The following is a 20,721-nucleotide window of genomic DNA, read 5'->3' as shown; positions in this document are numbered from 1 at the left end:
CACACCAAGCCAAGTGTGCCTGTGGGAGGAGAGCCATCGGCACCATTGAGGGAACAGAAGAGGACCATGTGGTGCTCCAGGTCTCCCCCCCCCCAACTCCCCCCACTTTACAAGTACCAGCAGGCGGGAGGCACACAGAGCATCCACATGGCTGGCATGACTAATGCAGATATCTTCAGGAAGGCCAGGCTCCTGTGGGCCTACTCCCTTTGGAGGAGGCTTGGGTCATGGGTTGGGAGCACCTGAGGAATCCAGGAGACTTCCTGGAGGTGGTGGACCAACAGCCCTGGGCTCTTCCCTAAAGCTGACCGCCACAGCTATGGCTGCAGGGCCCCGCGCCCAGCCTTACTCCTGCCACGTCCCAGGGCTCCCTGCCAGGCGCCACCCCCACCCCCCACCCCCCACCAGCCCTGAACAGGCCACATCTGCTGCAGCAGCCACGCCAGAGCTCCACCTCCTATCCTGTCCCCATGGAAACCAAAGGCGGGGGGGGGGGGGGGGGAGTTAGCCACTGACTGGTTTCCATTAGAGCAGCCTGCTTTTCTGGAGCCCTGCCCCTGAGCTTCTAGGTCTCCCCAGAGACTTCCTCCTGCATTTGCTGAGCACCACTCAGTCTGTGCCAGGGAACCCAAGGGTCCCAGCCCTGCCCACACTAGCCAGCTTAGTGTGGGCAGGACTGTATCAGGTGGGGTTCAGGGCCCAGCCAATCACTAGTGATGCTTTGGGCCAGTTACGGTGTTGGGACCGACCGAAAACCACCACCACACAGATTTTGTGTCCTAAAGAGGCTATGTGCCCAAGTCAGTCCTGCCTGGATTCCAGAACTCCCACCCAATCGTAGAACCTATGGGACCTTAGACCCCTTTTTCAAGTCTCTGGGCCTCGGTTTACCCATCTTCAACATGAGGGGGTTAGCAGGTTTCCTATGTCCCTTGTAGTAGTACTTAAGTAGGGAGGGAGGGAGAGGAAGAAAGGAGAAAGAAAAATGGAGCCACAGCAGTGTGAGCTCCTCTGGGCTCCCAGGCTGCGGTTTTGTTTGCTTTCAGAGAAGGGGGTTTTGAAGGAATCTTGGTTGTGGAATGTGTCTGAGACGGTGGTTGGAGAGGCCGCACACAAGCCAGTCGGAGCCCTTAGCATCTGTTTGGCACCCAGTGACCTAGCTATGAATGCAGCGACAGGAAGCTTCAGGCCTGCCAGAGGGCTCTGCAAACGACCAAAGAGGTTTCCAGAGGTCAGAAACCTAGGCCTAGGATGAGATCCTGCTTTAAAAAAAAAAAACAAAAAACTCTCGCATGTTCATCCCTAGGGAGGCCTGGGAAAGAGATACACACATGGTGGCTTTGCAAAGGTCACCTGAGGGCTATATGTGTCTGTGGTAGCTTCAACCTGGCCTTTACGCGGGTGGCATGGTAGCGCATGACCCTCCTCCTTCATGGAATCAGGAAGAGAATATGGATGTATGCGTTGGCACTGGCACTGGCTCTGGCACTGGCTCTGGGGGCAGGGAGCACTTTTTGAGCAGCCTCCAAATGGGAAGCCGCTTGCATTGCCTTCAGTGCCTCACTGTTTGCATCTGCAAAATGGGGACAGCGACCCAGACTCGGTGTGAAAGCTAGAGGAGAAGAGGGGCCAGACAGAGCTGGATACACAGCAGCAGGTAGGATCTAAGTGGGACCAGCATGGGGACCTCATGAACCAAACAGGCCACGCATCCCAGTTGCTGCTGCATCCCGGTTGCTGCTGCCCAGGTACTGAGGCACCTGTCTTCACATTTTCTCTGATTCGATCCTGATTCAAGTGCCATGGCGGTCTCCTACCCCTAGGTCTCTCAGGCTCACTGCCCATCCCTGTCAGGGAAAGTAGGCCATGAAGATTCTGTCTCTGTGACTCCAGGGCTGGGTGTGGTAGCATTTTTTAGCTTTCCATCCCAGCTGGGGAGGAAACTTGGATGAGGATGGATCCTCTTCTGATAGCTACTGTGCAACATGCAAACACACCACCTCGTAGCTGTAGGCCGAGGGAGCTGGGTAGAGCAGAGTGCTGGGCCTGGTCCGGCCTGATTTAGACATCTAGGAGACTGGGAAAGCATAGGAAATGAAGGAAATCTCCCCAGGGAAGGGAGAGACGAGATAGAGGAGCTTAAGTACCCAGATGATTATAAAGCATAGCCTGATGATTTACCGCCAGGCCGACTGGCTCCTCTGACTGCCCCTACCACCTGTCCTCTGCCCCCCCCATATGCCCTAGAGGCCAGCCGTGGGGAAAGCAGAGAAGCAGTGGGCATGGCCCCATGCCCAGCCTTTATGTTGTCTCCTAGAGTTGGGCTCCAAGTAGGCTCTGGGCAGGAGTCACCGTGAAGGGGACCAGGCTTTACTGTGCTGGGGCTCAGGCATCTGACCCTACCCAGCTCTGTTGTCTAGACCAAAGAAAAGGGGCTATGAGATCAGGCACTTACAGAATATCCCTTAGCCTGTACCCTGTTCGCAGCTGCAGGGACCTTAGTGGACAGAGCCAAAAAGCCTGACCTTCTCACCTAAAAGAGGGTTCTCATCCATTCTTAGTTGAAGACCGATGTCCGTTGTGAGACATTTATTGTTGTTTGTTTTGAAACAGGGTCTCACAGTGTAGCCTCAGCTAGCCTGGAACTTGCTGTGAAGACCAGGTAGGCCTTGAACTCACAGAGACCCACCTGCTTCTGCTCCTGGAGTCCTGGGATTAAAGGTGTATGCTACCACACCCTGTTAGTGGAACCCCCGACAAGCCTATGTCTCCACACTCTTTTATTTTATTAGGATTCCTTGTCACCACCTAGAAGCCCCCCCCCCCCAGCCTTCTGCTCAGCTCCTACACTGTGGGCTTACGACCCTGATGGCCCTTCTACCAGTGTCTACACTGAGAGCTCCTGGCACAGGACGGCTATAACCACATATGGCTCCTCACAGGCTAGCTCAGGTGTATTTTAGGGGAACACTCTGAGAGCGAAGGCACTGGAGGGAAGGTCCCCTATGCCTCTGTGTATAGACCTCTCCCAGGGACTTGCTCTAGTATCATGAGCATAGAACCACAGGCCTGAGAGTTCCTGAGAGGACAGTCCCATTGCAGCAACCTTGTCTGCCATCTTTGTGTTTGCCATTCACCTTCTGGGGTCTGTGATCGACATATTTAATATGTCTTTGTCCAGTGAAGTTGGCTGTACTGTCGCTTGATCATAGCTATATAACAGGTGTGCCCCTGAACTCATTGTTGACCAGTAGGGAAGAGCTGTACACCCAGGGACCCATTCCTTATCAACCTTGGCCCCCACCTTCCCTGTCTGCCTCACTTTAACTCTCATGTTGGTGGGTCCCTGGAAGGTTCCAGATTCCAGGTTTGAGGCAGTGTCTTGTAAGTATTCCTTGGCTTCAACCTGGGACCCTGCTTCTGAAGTCTCCTTAGAGACCAGGAGGACTCACGCACAACGCTGCAGGTGTCTGTTGTCAAGTGAGAAAGGAGGAGCGAACCACTCACTCCCCCAGGCCTGATGCTTCAGCTCCGTGGCCAAACGTAGGCAGTGCCCAACACAGCCCAGCAGGCTTCTGGCACATGGGAACCACTATGATGTGGGGACAGACGGACACATGCACACATGTGCACACGCAGAGCTGGGTTGTATGCCGGGCCAGACAGAGGGCTATTGGCCTCTGCTTGCTCTTTTCCTCTGGGCCTCAGACTTCTGACTCATAAATGTTGTTCCTTTTGCACTGAAAGGAAAATATTGAAGTGATACAATTAACCATCTGCCCAGAGATAAACTGACCCCGCCTAAATTAACCACTACATGTTTGTCCTCAAAACAGAGGCATTGCCAAAACGTGCGTGAAGTAGCACCATCCACCAGCAGGCACCCAGGCTCTTAACAGAAGGAGAGACAATTTGCGGGCACCATAGGGGCTCTATACGAGGACAGGATCCCCCTTGTCCAGATATTTGATGACCACCACAGTGGTGTCAGTTTAGGGCAGGACTCACATGTGCTGGGATGTTCTAAGTCCTTTATCTGAAAACAACACCTAAAATGGAGCCATGACTGACTGTTATGTTGCAGACACTGGCATCTTTTGTGAACCTTACCTAAGTATCCCAGGTGGGTATGCAAATGGCTTTGTATCTGGTGGTGGCTTGATCTGTAGAATCCACTGGACACTAGTGGGAGTGGGTGGTTGCCTGTGGGGCACTCCACCGAAAGATGCTGGCGGGGGTGGGGGGGGCTGGGAAGCACATATCCGGTTGCTTTATAATTTGCCTATATAGTCCATGGGTGTAGCAGGTTTAAATGACCTTCTTAATATACAAAAGTATATTGTATGTACTGGCTCAGAGTAGACAGGTTCCTGAAGGCCATGCAGCCTGGAAGATTCTGTTCAGCTCCTTGGTTTTGGATGGAGCCAAAGCTCTCTCCCAGGGACAGTCATTCTGCCAACCTAGATGGATGTCATGACCCCACTGAATCCTGTGTACACGCCTAATTGTAGTTGTGAATGCAGGTAGGAATGAGGCTGAGGTAGGACTGGGCTAGACCCCCAGGATCTTCTGCCTGGTGCTTGGTCTGACAGACTCAGCACTAACTTTGATGGGCCATGAACCATTTAACAAATGTGGCCCTGCCACACAGAACATAAACATTAAGGGACAGAGGGACAGCTTTGGGAGGGTCATCAGCCTGAGAGAGAGTAGTGTACCTCTGTGATTTATTCAGAGGTCCTTATTGGCAGATAGTGTAGCATTTGTCAACTCTCGGACCCCAGTGGGGAACACCCCTGTCCTTGGCTTTGCAGTTCCATTACTGCCACAGGCAGAGTAGGTGAAAAGACACAGGAGCAATTGAATGACAAGAGGAAGTCTGTGAGCACATGTCTGAAGTTGGAGGGAACTGGGCAAATCTAGGGTCCCCCTTGAGCAGCCATAAGAACTTTCCCACTGTGCCCATCCAGGCGCATTTCCGTGTTACTCAGGGTGGAACCAGGTCCCTCAGAGCCACCCTTGTGCTGTAGGCAGGAGCTCTGTACTGTCATCGTGGGAACTACATGCCTTCATGGGTCCAGAGTAGGCCCGAGGTATTTTGTGTAGCCTCAGCCATTGCTCCTATAAGATGGTGCTCAGCCCACCCCACCCCCACCCCCTGCCCCTATCAAGGTCTGGTCAACATTTCTATTTCCCATGGCTGATTTTTTTTCATTCTGTATCACTTGTCCCTGTTCTTGAAGCCTGGAATTTCTAAGTTTGGACAGTGACCTTGCTTAGAGACATGAAAGTATGCTATTTAATAAAAAAGATGGGTGGGGGTCCTTCTGCCGGCTCTGTAGGCACCCCAGCACCTTTTTTGTGAAAGCGCCTCTCTTGGAGCCAAGCAGGTACAGGCTTTACTGGGTTTCAATGCTGCTGAGGGTTCTCTCCTAGGGAGGCTAGGTTAGCCAGGCTGCAGTAGCTGTGAGCAGCAGTCAGCTGTTCCAAGATCATTAAACTGGGGACTCTGTGCACTGTGGGCCCAGAAGTAGAAAGGAGAGATGGAAGAGGTCTAGCTGTCAGGTAAGGAAAGGCGTGGCCACGGGGACAGTCTCTTAAGAAATATGATCAGAAACTTGGACTTAGAGCCCCAGGCTCGTCCCTCCTGTCCCCTATCTTCTCTGGGAAGCTTTATAGCTCTGTGTGGATGAAGAACAGCATCCAGGTCCCAGTTTTGCCTGCAGATACTATAGTTTCTGGAGATGGAGAGAGGCAAGCTGTGCCTGGTGGGTCTCAGGGCCCAGCACATCTAAAGAGGGAGCCCTCAGCAAGTCCCTCTGGTCTCAAGGTCTCGAGTTTGAAGGAAAAAAAAATCACTCAGTCATCCCATTGGAGTCTATGCACGTTGGTGCTACTAGAGGTGGTAGGTTAAGGCATTGTGTCTGCCTCTGTCCAGTGGGTGGGACTGTGCTGGCTTCTCTCATGCTATGGCTAAGAAGGGCCCTGTATGGAGGAGCCCAGACCTGTGGGGCTCTGCAGCTTCAAGATAGTTTCGAGGAGAATGCACAAGAGGCCCCGGCAACTGGGATGACCTAACCACTTGGAGGCCTGGCCCCTGCCATGCATCACTTAGATAAGGTAGGGCATCTACCCTTCCCTTGGCAGGATGCCTCCCAGGCTCAGTTCCAGTCTGGCACATTCAAGGGGTGCAGTTCCAACATTGACAACTGAACCTCAGAGCCCCAAACTTTCCATAGTTCCCCAATCTAAGCTCGTGACTCAAAGACCTCATGGCCCAGTGTCTCCAGGCCATAGGTGATGAACTAGTCTCCTGGCCTTGAGCTACTATGAGTTCCAGGTGGCTCCTAAGCTCTGCCTGGGGCCTTTTGAGGGGCTCTCCAGTTGGGATTCACAGGAAACAATAGAAATGCAAGAAAAGGGCTCATAGATGCACCCCAGCACCTAACTAGTGTTGCTTCTTCTCTAGGCACCGGCTTCTTCTTGACAACTTCCCCGGGTGACTCAGAACTCAATGGTCACGTCCAGCTCAGGTCAGTGCAACATTTTGGTTGTTTATAGAACTCAGGGCCACCTACCCCAACCCTCCTGGATACTGCTATGGGTCCATGCAGCCATGCAGGCCTGGAGGTCTGCATATGCTGGGTCTTGGCTAGGTAGTCTCAACTCCTGCCTGTCTCTTTAGGGGACTCTAGGATGTCCAAGCATATCCAGATGCGCCCAGAAGGCTAAACTGGGCCCTGTCTCTGCCCTAGCCATCAAGAAGGAGATGGGAGAAGATTGAGATGGCCCCGGGACATTTGTATCAGGTGCAGTGTCACTCAGGGAATCAGAGGCAAAGGTTCTGTTTCTGCCACCGTGGAAACCTTGCAGTTATGACAGGGGACCTGCGTACCTGGAATTTCTTGTGTTCAGAGGTGGTGGCCAGCCTGGGCGCTGTGCTCACACTTGTCCCTGTCCCTTGGAGGCAGACCCCAAGTATAGCTTTGGACCCATCTAGATGAATCCAGGGATTCGATGTGGCCATGGTCGAAGGCAGCCTCACCTGCCAGATTGCAGTCAGGGCCCCATGCTGTCTCCTACGAGTCAGAGCAACCTGCATTCAGTCCTGGGACCCCTCTGCTTCCTGTGCATTTGTGTGTATGGGCTGCCGCACACACTCCCCTTGTCTTTGTGTCTGCACCTGGGGTCAGGGCTGTCAGTGCCTGAGAGTAGGGCAAACGTAGACAGCTAGGGAGGAGGCTCTAGGACTTGGTAGATGGGACAGCGCAGGAGAAGAGAGTACAGGCAGAGATGGAAGAGAGGCTGGGCAGAGCATCTGGATACAACCCAAGAGTGTAGTTGTTCCAGGTACCCCTAGAAACCTAGTAGCTCTGGTTCACAGATGCTGGCCTTTTCTTGGGTACCTAACCCTAAACCACACCTGCATGTGGTACCTCCATCCTCAGCCAGAGGCAGCCAGCCTCCCGTTGATACAATCCCTTCAGTGTCCCATGGATGCAGATGGACCTCTAGAGTCCAGGGGTGCACCTTTTTTACAAGGGCTCAGGCTGGGAATGTTCTCCTGGGTCTCTGAGTCCTGGGTGCTAATGTGTGTTGGAGGCTGAGCTCCAGGAGCAAGGGTGGGAGTCCCTGAGGGGTTCTGGGTCAAGACATATGAGGAAGAGTCTAGAAAAGGGTGGCAAAGTAGCCAGTCTGGGTCCATGGCCCAGCCCCTACTTAGCACCATGCACACAAGGTGAAGCTGCATGTATGCAGTAGGTGCTTACTCAGTGCTAGTGTTAGTTTCAGGAACGCCCCCTTCCCCATAAATAAGATCCTTCTTTCCAGGGACTTCTGGGTAGAGAGAGTCAGTCCCATCTTACCTGTAGCCTGGAGATACTGGGCCACGAGGTCTTTGAGACACCAGCTTAGACTGGGGAGCCTTGGGGCTCTAAGATTCAGTTGGCAAGGTTGGAATTGCACCCCTTGAATGTGCCAGACTGGATCTGGGCCTGGGAGGTCTGAGTGTAGGCAAGCCCTTGGCCTTACATCCTACCTATACTTCTGTAGCTGGCCACAAAGCCCACCATGATCAATGTTTGCCCAGCAAGTAGCCAGCCACAGGAGCCCAGCCCTGGCAAGTGATAGCCACATGGCTTTGCTTAGTTTCTGAGGAGGGCTGTTTTCTGAAGGGACCTGCCTGTCCCATAGGTTCCCTCGTTAGAAAGAGAAATGGAAGCTTGTGGGCAGTGAGCCTGAAGCACACTGGAAGTTATATATGGGGTTTCCAGATTCCCAGGGTCTGGCACTCCCAGCCTAGAGAGCAGACTAGTGGACTCTCTGGGGTGAGAAAGGACACAGATTTATCTGATAGCCAGATACTCTTATATGTTTTTAGATAAGGTATCTAGCCTAGGCTAAAACAACCTGTATATAGTTGAGGGTGACTTTGAACTCTCAATCTTCCTGCCTACCCAATTTATACAGTGCTGGGCACTGAACACAGGGTTTAGTGCTTGCTAGGCAGGTACACCACCATCTGACCTATGTAGTTCTAGATTTTCTTAAAAATTTTTGAAAGATACTTTAGAAATTTATGTGTATCAGTGTTTTACCCTCACACATGTGTGTATGCCACGTTCGTGCCTGCTGCCCACAGAGTCTAGGAGAGGGTATTGGATCTCTTGGAACTAGAGTTAGAGATAGTTATGAACCGCCATAGGGGTGCCGAGACTGGAACTAGGGTCCTCTGAAGGAATGAAGAGTGTTTTTAACTGCTGAGCCATTGTTCCTGCCCCATGATCTTTGTTTAACCATACAGATATTCTGCATTTAGTCATTAGAGGAAGGTCCCAGTGGCTCTCCATAGTGTCAGGCTTCTCTCACAATGCAACCGAGTCTTCCATTCCTTCATCCCTAAAACATGAAAACTCCCATGCTGCTGTGTGGCTGGGAGTGGGGGTGGGAAGCAGAATCAAACCACAGCCTCTCTGTGCCCCCCCCCTCATTCCCCACTTAGCCAAGGATCACGTCCGTCCCATGTCACAGGGGCAAAGTGAAGCCTGGAGGGACTTACCAGTGCCTGGCACATTCCAGGGACAGAGTGTTCACATTTGTTGGGTCTTATGGCGAAAGCCTGTGACTTGAAAATTTGAGGTCAGCACTAGGGAGGTAGAGGCAGGCAGATCTCTGTGAGGCCAGCCTGGTCTACAGAGGGAATTCCAGGAAAGCCAGGGCTACACAGAGAAACTCTGTCTTAAAAAGAAGAGAAGAGGAGAGGAGAGGAGAGGAGAGAAGAGGAGAGGAGAGGAGAGGAGAGGAGAGGAGAGGAGAGGAGAGGAGAGGAGAGGAGAGGAGAGGAGAGGAGAGGAGAGGAGAGGAGAGGAGAGGAGAGGAGAGAAAGAAAATTTGAGGCTAGCCTGAATTATAGTGTGGATTTCAAGGTCAGCCTGGGAAACTGAGTAAGATCTCAAAACAATATTTTTTTCGAAGGGCTAGAGATATCATTCCGTGCTAGAGGCCTGGGTTTAATCCACAGTACCCCCTCCCTCTAGAAAACAACTGTGTTCACACATTTAACTCCTTAGGGGAGTGTGTACTCAGCACAGGCTCATGAGTTTACAGTACAGTCCAAAAATGCATCCGTTTTTCCTTCCAGCCCCTGCTCTGAGACTAATTATTTATTAAAAAATTCTAGGCCATAAGCTTTGGCTCAGTCCCTGCCTAGCTCGTACCCGTTCAAACTATTCTGTGTCTTCCACATGGTTAGTTACTGCTCCCTCTAGGGTTCACTTTGCCCCTGCGACACCCTGATCCTTGACTACAGGGGAGGGTGTGGAGAGGCCCACTTCCTCATTAGCACCCTGCTCAAATCTCCCTCTGTAGCTCTCCCTGCATCTCCTTTTAGTCTTTCACTATTTCCCAGAATCCTCTCTCTTCCTACCGGTGTCCCACCCCCTATTTCCTGCCTCAGCTCATTGGCTAGTGTCATTTTTATTGACAGGTGTTACTTATAAGGGATTCTCTCTATACAGTACTATTGAATGGGGTGGGGACTTGAACCCAGAACCACGTGGCTTCTCACGGAGGAGAGGCCCTTAGGAATTAACAGAGGGCATCACACTGTTTACACTCTAGAGTTATCCGGACAGCTGTAGTTGCACACGTGATAACTGGCGGCACCCACTCTTACCACGTGACCATGTGTTCTTGCCATGTGACTGTGGCAGTTCCATGATGAGGACTCCTCTCAGTTTCTACTCTGTCACAGCCCTGCCCTGGACTCATGTGGACAGTCCCTTTCAGACACCCGAACCTTAGCTGTGTGAGTTGTCATCTCTCCTAGGACCTAGCCTACAACATACAACATAAGATTGTAGTGTCACTGTCCCCACTGGTAGTGTCACTGCTCCCCCTGGGCCTCAGACTACCTGCCTGTGAAATGGGATTGTTCTCCACATAGATGCTTTGCTTTGCATAAATCAATACGAGGCAGCCTGAAGTGGGTCCTATACCCACCCCAAGCCCCCCCCCACCCCCCCCCTCCGCCCTGTCCCCAGGGGAGGAGTTTACAACTCTCTCTGCCTTTAGTTTACAACTGGATTCTGAATAAGAGAGAGAATAAGGATGGGAAGGAGCATAAAGGAGGCCAACAACCCCTGGATCCACCCCTCCGTGGGGCTCTGGCTGGTCACTGAGTTCCTACTGCCCTCTGCCTAGAAAGGCATGGAGAGCAGCCATGGTGAGTGGGCAGTGGGAACCCTGGCTGGCCAGCGAATGAAAAAGGGGCTCTGACTAGATAGATGATGGTGGTTGTTTACAAAGTGGCTGAGGCAGGATAGAACGTCTCTAGGGCCATCCTAGCTGGAGCCATTGAGAGTGGAGACCAGGCACAGCCACACACTCATGAAGTGAGTTCTCCTGGGATCCCTGTTGGTGGCCATCTTGGCAACTGATCACTCGACCTATTGGCCCCAGACAGGACTGTTCTACCTGGACCATCTGTTCTAGGAGCACAGGCTGACACCTGAGCCCCCGGGCTTGAGGCCTCCCCAGCATGGGCAGATTAGGACATGTCCTGCAGAGAAACTAGGGCAGAGAATTGTAACCCCAAAGAGTGCAGGCCTAGGCAACCTCACATCTGTTACCATTAAATGTAAGAACTTCAGTGCTCTTTGACAGGCCCACCATGGCCCACCAGGAGCCCCTTGAAGGGAGGTGTGGAAGTTGCTGGAAGCCCTGAGCGTGCTTGGAGCTTCGGCAGGAGGAAGGCTCTGCTGGAAAGAGCCTGTTTGACACACTTTCTCTGACCAGACCATCCCAGGCCTCAGCACAGGGCAGAGCCTTGTTTCCATTTGGGTTCCTCTTCTCTGCCAGACATCCACCGGACCTACCCTCTGACTCCCGTAGGCCTTTGTCTGCCAAGGGCGTCACAAAATGGCCGACATAGCCGACTGGCTGTGTCGGCCATTTTGTAGCTGAATCCAGCCTTGAGGAGAAAGAGACCCCTGCTTCCCGCCTGTCCTGAGTGGCCTGGCCAAAGCCCAGGACCTGCCCCCACAATGTTTGGCTTCGGCCATGGCTGCCCTGGGCTTGGCACAGCCAGCTTTTGGCAAGGCAGCCTGGGAGTCCTGGCCCCTTACCCAGCTCACTTATGCCTTGCTACCCTGCGAGGCTTTATCACCAAGCAGACAGGGAGAGAGAGTGGCCGGACATCACAATCCAGAAAGCCGGCCACTCACACTGTACTTTTAGAGAGGGCGTCTTTGGCAGAGGCGGGGTCAGCACGAATGGGCCTAGAAATAATGTCTGTATTGTGGCACTGGGTTTCTGAGTAGAGCCATCAACAAGCACAGATTTGAGTTTGGTCCTCCTGGAGAGGAAAGCCTTGGTCCTCCAAATGCCCCTCATATCCTTGACCTGCCCAAGGACCTTGGGCCTCCCTGGCTGAGCATGGCATAGAATGCCAGGGTTTCACAGTGACCAGCCAGTCTCCCGGCCGGGGTAGCCTGTGATATCAAGAAGCAGTCCAGGTGCTTGCTAGTCGAGGCTGCTTAACTCTCAGGCCCACAGGGCCAGTGGACCAGGCCACCAAGGCTCTGACTACCCCAACACAGCCCCCCACCCCCACCTCCCCACTCGCTATGTAGTGGCTGCCTGGTTCAGCATCTCGGCTCAGCAGGGATCCACTGTAAGCCCCCTAAGAGCTTCCTGTGCCTGTTCACAAGCTCACATTGTTCCTCTGCCTTCCCAGAGATCAGAAGCAGCAAGTCCCAGAGCGCTACCATAATGATGCCGTCCAGGTCCACAGTACCACTGGCTGCCTTGGTCATTGCCATAATGACAGTACATTCCAGCTTCTCAAGGTAGGACAACCCAGGGCATGCTCTGGGAGGCCAGGAGTGACTGGAAGGCTCTGCTACCCCTGTGATGGGGGGTGGGGGGGCCCTTAGAAAAATGAGGAGATAGTTCCAAGTAAAACTCTTCTTGGGCAGCAGGGGGGCTACATGATGCTCTGTAACTGTTCTTCTGCCTGGTCCTGTTATCTCTCCACCAGGATAGCAAGAAGCCATGTAGAGAGACAAGCTGTCTCATTTAGGAACCTGGCCCCAAGCTTCTTTCCCTACAGCTTCCAGGCAGAAAATTCTGTCACCCTGAAGTGATACTTGTTCAGGCCATGCCCTCCTTCCAGAGACCCAGCAGAATGTTCACAATTTACCGGCCCAGATCAATGCCTTCCCACGTGCCGGGCTAGGACAGAGCCTCCTGGGATCCTGGAGTATAAGCTTCATAGAACAGGAAATGGCTCCCAAGGAAGGGCGAGGTCCAGGGGGAGCTGATGAGGAGGGGTGGTCTGTCAGCGAGCAGGCAGAGTCCTCATGATGTCATGTCTGTAGTCAATTCCCACTCACCCTCCTATGACCCAGATGAGGCTTTGACTGAGAATATCTACAGATGAACACATAGCTTCGTGCTCAGAGCTGGTGACCTGTAGCCTAAATGTCTAGCTCCGAGCTGAGTCCAGGGACCAGGGTCCCTGCACAGTGGCCTTTCCCTACTGTATTCCAGGCCTTCTGTGCTTTGCCCTAGGCATAAGCCAGCAACTTCCTCATGGCTTCCGATGCTGTCCATATCAGACAACTATCTCGCTAGCTCTCCAGAGAAGGTCCATGGCCAACTGACTTGCCTCAGACCCTGTTTCTAGATGGGGAGAGCTAGGCTCAGCTATATGGGCCTCCTCAGGCAGCTGAGACCTTGAATCTTCCTTTTTTCTCTCTCCTGAGTTTTGCTATGGGCCCTAGATCGAGGGGTAGGCAAGCTACCAGAGCACTGCAGACCCCGAGCTAAACAGAGCTGAGTGCAGATCGGATCCAGCATGGGACCATCATGAAGTGTGTAAGGCTACAAGAGCCAGGTCGAAGGCATATAGATGCCAGCTCTGGGTGTGGCCCTGTGTAACTGGTCCGCGCTTGGAAGAGGGCGCCCAAGCCTGTCCAGCACTCTGCCACACACCTGCCAGAGCGTTCCAGTCTAAAGCCAGGGGAAACTCCACAAAGCCCAGGTCATCTTCACTCAGATGTGATCTTTGTAGCATCTAGGGGGCTTTTGCATTAATCATTTCTCTAAACCTTGCACAAAGTTACTTGTCTTGATGAGTGAGATTCTTGTTCACCCCCTAACATGCCTGTCCTAGCTAGATCCAAGATGGTGCCCACTGGGCATGGCCTGCCCCCGGGCATGCCGACCCATGCCTACCCAGTGAGCATGCATCTTTTTAACTTTATGGGCCGTGTTCACAAGGAGATCCGCCTTCTGCCCAGCCGGATGCCACCCCCCTCCTGCCGTTCCCAGACTCACTGTTGGCACGGCCTACTGAGCAGAGACACTGGCCGCTTTATGGGAGAAACCTAATCAGGGAAGCCAGGAGAGGGGGGGTTACCGTGTGTGTGGGGGTCTGGCTCTTGGTGGCCCCAAGCCAAGCCTGAGGTGACTTCAGGGTGACACTGTCTGTCTGCCTCTCTCCCTCCAGACATCCGCCCAGCCCTGAAAGGGCCACCTGCCTGCCTAGGCCTTTGGCGCACCTGTCCTGGCCAGCCTGGCTCCTCCCCCAGGCAGACACTGCAGGACTGGGACAGGACTGAGAGGTGGCGGCTGGCAGATGGCAGGGCGTCTGCTGACTGCTCACTCCCTGCCCGCCCCGCCACTGGCCCTCCTCCAGCCTGTCCCCACTGGGACCCTGCAGTCTGTTTCAGGACCCCTTCCTTGTTACCCCCTTGAGAAAGGAGTCATTTCTGTGGGTCCCAAGCCCCAGGCCCGAGGCCAGGCTGTTTCACAGGTGGGCTTGACACATCGGAACGCTTCCCAAATATGGAACTGGGTCTTTTCCTTCTCCTTCACAAATGGGTCTAGAGATGACCAGAGATCCAGAAAGGGTGACCCTCCCTGAAGTCTTGTGGAACCAGCGTAAGTCCCCCCCAGGTAGGGTAGAGCTGCCCTGAAACTGAAGAGACCGTGATAGCCATGCCTGCCACCAGAGTGTGGAGAGGCACTGTGAGAGGAACGGGCCTAAGACAGGTACCTGTGGGTCAGCCTCACCAGAGCAGAGCCAGCACCCCCCTGCCCCCCGGGGGAGCAGGAGCCTTGTGGAAAGAAACAGGAAAAACAGGTCAGCGGTTCCTGGCAGACGGACAGACCAGAGCAAAAGCCAGGAGGTGGGAAGGACCTGGGAGATGGCCAAGGAGGGCAGAGGAGACTTGCCCAGGGCATTTCGCGGCTTTGTGGGTTGGGGGCAGGGCTGATGGGCACAGTGGGAAGGATCCGAGAAAGGGTGTCAGCGTGACAGATAGCTCGGCTGTCTTGGGAGCCCATGTGAGACTGGTAGTCAGGGAGGGGGCTTTCCCACCCTTGTGTGTCCTCACCAGACCCTCAATAGCCAATGGGCTCATCTTCCCATCCTTGAGTCGTGGTTGGGGGAGGGGGATGTTAACAAGGCCTGCAACAAAGCACTCCGGCTTGACGGACAGAAGTGGGCAGATCCTTGTCTTCATATTCTGTACCCCAGGCTCAGCTCCAGAGCCCTTCAGCTGGCCAGGCTTCTCCCTCACGGCCGCCATGTCCCTGCTTGGCCTTCCTTCCGTCTTACCAATGGCTCTGCCATGATGTTTTGGGCCCGAGGGAGGTAGGATAGTGACTTGATTCATGGTGTGAGTCTGTAGTCGAGTGAGCCCTTTCTCTGGGTCTCTGCTCTTTGGGAGAGTTCAAGGCCCATTTGCCCTACGTCCTAGGGAAGTTGTACCTAACTGGTGATTTCCGAGAGGGGATTCGCTCTCCTTCCAATCATCAGCCAGGCGGGCCACTGGCCACCCATAAAATCACGCTTGCCCACCACGGGTGAAGTTGGAGCATAGTCTCTGACCCACATGCCCAGCACAGGGCTGAGCTTAGAGGCCGTTCCATCCAAGGCTTTGCATGCAAAGTGTCACCAGGCAAAAGGCAGACTGGATGAAAATGTCATTGTGCTATAGGATATTAAGGAGTGGCCAGGGGAGGCCACCAGGGGCCAGGCTTTCTCCCTTCTGAAGTTGATGATCATTGCTTTTGTTTCTAACCCCCAAGGTGGTCAGGAAGTGGAACCAAGCAGGAAGTTCTGCATGCCCATGGCTTCCCTGTGGTGAGTAGGGCCCCAATGTCCTTTCTCTGGAAAGTAGGGAAACTTGAGAGTGAGGAAGGCTAGGGTCAGAAGCATATTCCTGCCAGTGCTCCAGGACCTGCCCTCAGCTTAGATGTCTTTACCTGGAGGCCTTGTGCTCCCCCCAACCCCTGCCCTCAGTAGTGTGCCCCACCCCACCCCCCAGCAATCTACCCCAGATGACACATCTACCCATGATATGATATGATATGGTGACCTTTGACCCTGTATCAGCCTACTTAGGTTGGGCATGGTTTAACAGAGATTCAGTTCCATTCATCACCAGCTCCAAGTGGAAGAGACGTAGCCTCCTAACCTGAGGACACGCTATCTACAGGTCACTGAGCCCTGAGAGACCTCTGGGGACCTCAGCATGAGGTGCCTTTCTTTTCTCTGTACCCCAGGCACCATTACTCAGTCCCCCAGTGTGATCCTGCTTCCCCCAGGGCACCTGGTATCAATGGAGGATCTGCCAGAAGGTCTTGCCTAGAGAAAGGCCAGATGAGGGAGACAGAGTCACATCTGTTCCGGTGTTGGGCTAAGGCACAGTGGGTGGTGGCCCCACTGTCCTTGCTAGAACTAGGATGCTTGTGTCCTGGTGTTTCTCTACCATAGCTTGGGCTCTGCAAGGCTTCTGTTGCAATGAAGCCCAGATTCAGGGAGGCTCACCAAGTACAGAACAGGCGCTTGGGGGCTGCCACAGTGGCATACACCAGCCTCCTGCTGCTAAGTAGAGTGGCTGAGAATCCCCAGGGGTCAGCCAAAAGGACCCCACGGAAATGCATGATGGTGCCCAAAGTCAGAGGGGCCAGTCTCGACCTTTCCAGCCAGTCCTGCCCATGTACTTGTATCCTGACAGCCAAGGGCAGAACCCAAAGTGTTGAGAGACCTGGGGTTGATGTCTGACCTCTTTCCTCCTTCAAAGTGCTTCTGGGGGCGGTGGGGGTGGGGTGGGTGCCGGGCTCAGATGGAGATGACCAATGTGGTCTCTAGCTATTCCACCACATCCGGGCACAGCCTGGGAACCGACAAGATTAACCATGGCCAGTCAAGCCTACAGAGAGGCTAAGCAGTGTGGGACACCCCTCAGCCTTCTCACCTGGGCCACCCATCATAGATAGGATCATCAAAGGGGCCCTTCACCACTCTCTTCCCACGCCTCTTTCTGCCTTGCTCCCTCTGCAGGGACCATCCTTGAGGATATTTGACCTGCCTGTTAGTGAAAGGGTCCAGGCTTGAGGCAGGGGATGGCACCCCAGTGGCTCAGATTTCCTTCTGGGGCTTGGGAGATTAGTGCTTCCTGTCATCACAGGCCTGCCCACTGTGGGCCAGGCCATACCAGCACTCTGGAAACCTTGTTCCCAAGCTCCTCTGCCTCATAGACTCCGGATCTGGGTCCACAATGTGGACTTAGACCTAATGGCTTCATTTTGACCCAGGGGCTTTGGACTTGTCCCTTGACCCTTGGCAGGGAGGAAGGGAGGCGTGACAGTAGACGCTAGGGCTCATGCAGAGAGCAAAAGCTGCCTGGCTTCCTAGGTCTGGGCACAGGGCTTCCCTCCACATGCTGGGCAAACCAGTCTGAGGCCCGAAAGAAGCAGGTCCTTCCCTTCTGAGAGCAGAGCTACCTGAGACCAGAGACTGAGCCTCAGTTTCTTCAGCAATCCCTGTCTCACAGCTGGAGGATTTGATGGCTCAATCCAGCATAGTGCCTGCCTCGGAAGGCTGTGGACAGAGGGAGGCCTGCAGCAGAGTCTCCAGTTGATACTGGAGAGCTGAGAGCCACAGGAGCATCTTACAAGGCGGAAGAATGTCCCCACACACTGCTACTGGGCCTTCCCTTACTTGTAAGATGGGCTGACAATACACTTGCCCAAGCCTCCCCCAGCAAGCTAGTGGCTGTGAACAGTATGTATAGCTGGCTGCTGCCCCAGAGCGGGCCTTATCTGATGCAACAAACAGCAAGATCCACGCCAGGCCTCTGTTCTTACTCCGGTGTCCCCCACTGCCAGGCTCAGTCCAAGGCTCTGGGAGCCCCAAGCTCAGAGCCAAGCACAGAGCCCCTGCTGGCCTCCGGAAGTGCTAGTCGTCAGGGACAGACCGGCCATGAGTGTCCTGCCAGGGTCTGCACTTGCGCCCGGCTGGCCACCATGGGGAGTTAGGCTGCCTCCCACAAGGAAAGACTGTTTTGAGCCTCCCCCAGCAAGGTCAGCTCAGGCCACCCTGAGAAGAGGGAGGGACAGAACTAGAGCCCACGAGGTGGGGGGCTCTTCCTGCCTAAGGGGAAGAGGGTACATGCCCAAGGCTACTACTTAGCAGGAGTCCTGGTGGTTCTACTACGCTAGAGTTGAGTGGATAGAAGCTGGGCCTCAGCCAGGTGGACACTGGAAGCATCCTGGACCTTGGTGGCCTTTAACAAATGACACCCTTCCCCCATAGTGGCCACTCCTGTTTAGTAACTGCTCAGTGCCCGGTGCTTTCTCTCTCTTCTCCCCGTCTCCCCTTACTCTCTCTGTGATTTTGTTTAAATGTCCCTGGCCCACTTTGAGAGAATCCCAGTCCTCTATTAATAACCTCAGCACTGAGCTGCCTGTGTCGGGGTGGGGGGGGGCTCACCATGTCCCCAGCTCTCCTTCTTCCTCTAGGAGGGACCTCAAGAAGCCGTGACATCCAGCTCTACGCCAAGACTGACTGACGGCCTTTGGGGTGAGGTAGTAGGTTGTATGGTTTTGGGCTCTGCCCCGCTCTGCGGTAACTATACAATCTACTGTCTTTCCTGAAGTGGCCGCAATATCTGCAGTGGATACAACGGCGGCCCTGGCTGGGGAGACTGAGGGAGGGGCAGGGGGTGATAGCTACCTTGCAAAAAGAGCCTGACGGAGACCTTGGATAGTCCCTTGACCTCTCTGGGCTGTTACTCATCTGTATAAGGGTTGGGGCATAGCGATGAAAACAGACAGCATTTTCAGGGCACCTCCTCTCCCTGGCCCACACTGAAGGGGCCTTCCTGTCCCTGGCCCCATATCAGACCTGTGCTCACAGGTCTCCATGAAAAGAGGGTCTGGACTAGACCTTCAACTATGTTCCAGAGTTGCCCAGGCTTTCCAGTGCAGGGTCAGGCCTCTGACGAGCAAGCGTTAGCTTCTTCTTCATCTACACAGAGGCAGAGCGTCTCTTCTGAGAAGAAATTGAAAAGGAGCCATTCTTAGCACACCCATGAGCACAGCCTGCAGATGGACCGTGTAGGCTACTGTCCCCTGTCCCTGGGGCAATGGGTTCAGACACCAGAGACTTCCTCCATTTGTCTGGTAGGCACAGGCCTTTCTCACTGAGCCTCTGTCTCCACTTCCCCCTCCCCCACCCTGCCCTGTGCCCTATGGCTCTAGTGGCCTGTGGCCAGGGTGGGTGGGGAGCGGCTGGGCCTCCTCCAGAACACGGACACCGCAGGGTGAGGTAGTAGGTTGTGTGGTTTCAGGGCAGTGATGTTGCCCCTCCGAAGATAACTATACAACCTACTGCCTTCCCTGAGGCGCCCAGGGACACAGCTACATGGAGGCCCCCGCTAAATGGAGCCACAGATTGGGTAGGGGCTATGACGTGGGACCTGGGTATAAATAAAGGATGTTCTGTCATGAACTTACAACTGGTCTTTGGTCATTTTGGAAATACCGAGACTGGCCGTAGAAGACATGAGATTGCCAACCACACCATTGGCATGTTTGCATGCATGAAACATTGCCAGCAAGAGCTGCTCTGGGTAGTGAACAGTACCCTCCCCTCATCTTCCATGTGCCCCTTAGTGGCCCAAGCCCTGGACACCCAAGCCCCTCCACATGAGTGGAGCAACAGACCCTGCGAGTCCAAGTCTCAGAGCACAGTACTGGCTTCCAGTGTCCCTCAGCCTGTGGTCCTAACCAGATCTGAGAAATCCCTGGCCTATTGACCCTTCATGCCTGCCTCCCTTGGGACAGTATTAGGACGGCTGTGAATGTAGCTTTCTAACCTTGGGCCAAATGGTCATATACCCTTCTTCCAGGGACCCCAAGCCTTCATTCAGGTGGTGGTGGTGGGGTGAGGGTCAGCCCTCAGCTAGTGTTAACTTAGGAATGTAAAGTCCTATCCTTACCTGACCAGACACCAAAAGCCTCCCTTGTGGGCATTGGCGCTGACCAGACACCAAAGGCCTCCCTTGTGGGCATTGTCGTAGCTGGGTTGATACCTTGACCCTGGTGTCCTGGCCTTCTCCCCCATAATAAATCCCGAGTCCCAGCTTCCATCCTGAACCCCAATCTGCCTCAACTCTGCATACCCCCACACCTACATGGTCGCACCTAGGCAGACCAAACACCCCTAGAACCCCTCTATATCCACCCTCAGCTACCAGACCTCTCAAACTTAGCCTGCCATTTCCAAAGATCTGATACTGTGCTAGCCCCAGGGTTGAGAGTACCCAGAGGGACTCTCTGAGTACTCTCTGAGAGCAACAGGGATGGCTTCTCAAAGTAGGGGCTATCTGAGCTGGGTCTTGATGGCTGTATAGGAGTTGGCAGCTAGAGACACAGGAGTGGACACTCAGACACTCCATGGCATGCCCCATTGTCTCCTCCCTGCTGTCCTTTGGGACATTGATGGTAGATGATAAATTGTCACCTTTTTACCTCTCTTTATCCTGTAGTCAGTTAGTTAGTGGTGAAGTCTGTTGACTCTTGCTATGCCTCCAGTCCTAGAGGAGTAGTTCTTCCTCCCCTCCCCTGTGCAGAGCTTTGCCCACCCTTCATCCCTTGCTGAATTAGTTAAGGTTTTACTGCCATGACCAAGGCAACTCTTACAAGGACAACATTTAATTGGGGCTGGCTTACAGGTTCAGAGGTTCAGTCCGTTATCATCCTGGCAGAAGAATACCATGATGTAGGAAGAGCTGAGAGTTCTACATCTTGTTCCGAAGGCAAAGAGGAGAAGACTGGCTTCCAGGGAGCTAGAGTGAGGGTCTTAAAACCCACATCCACAATGACATACTTCCTCCAACAAGGCCACACCTCCTAATAGTGCCA

The 20,721-nt window shown here is 53.8% G+C and overlaps 1 pseudogene across 1 annotated transcript in view; it reads left to right on the top strand.

Annotated features, from left to right (window-relative positions):
- The window catches only part of LOC110310082 (uncharacterized), a 34,940-nt pseudogene extending 15,627 nt beyond the window's left edge, over nucleotides 1-19,313 (top strand). The window contains exons 3-4 of the transcript XR_015045569.1: nucleotides 6,470-6,533; nucleotides 12,236-19,313. The product of XR_015045569.1 is annotated as an uncharacterized LOC110310082 (transcript). The remainder of the gene's footprint in view (nucleotides 1-6,469; nucleotides 6,534-12,235) is intronic.
- Nucleotides 19,314-20,721: the final 1,408 nt, after the last annotated feature.

This window comes from Mus caroli, unplaced genomic scaffold, assembly GCF_978045245.1.
Source record: "Mus caroli unplaced genomic scaffold, Mus_caroli_1 scaffold_16, whole genome shotgun sequence".
NCBI classification, from domain to species: Eukaryota; Metazoa; Chordata; class Mammalia; order Rodentia; family Muridae; genus Mus; species Mus caroli.
This window is presented reverse-complemented; position numbering and strand designations above follow the sequence as displayed.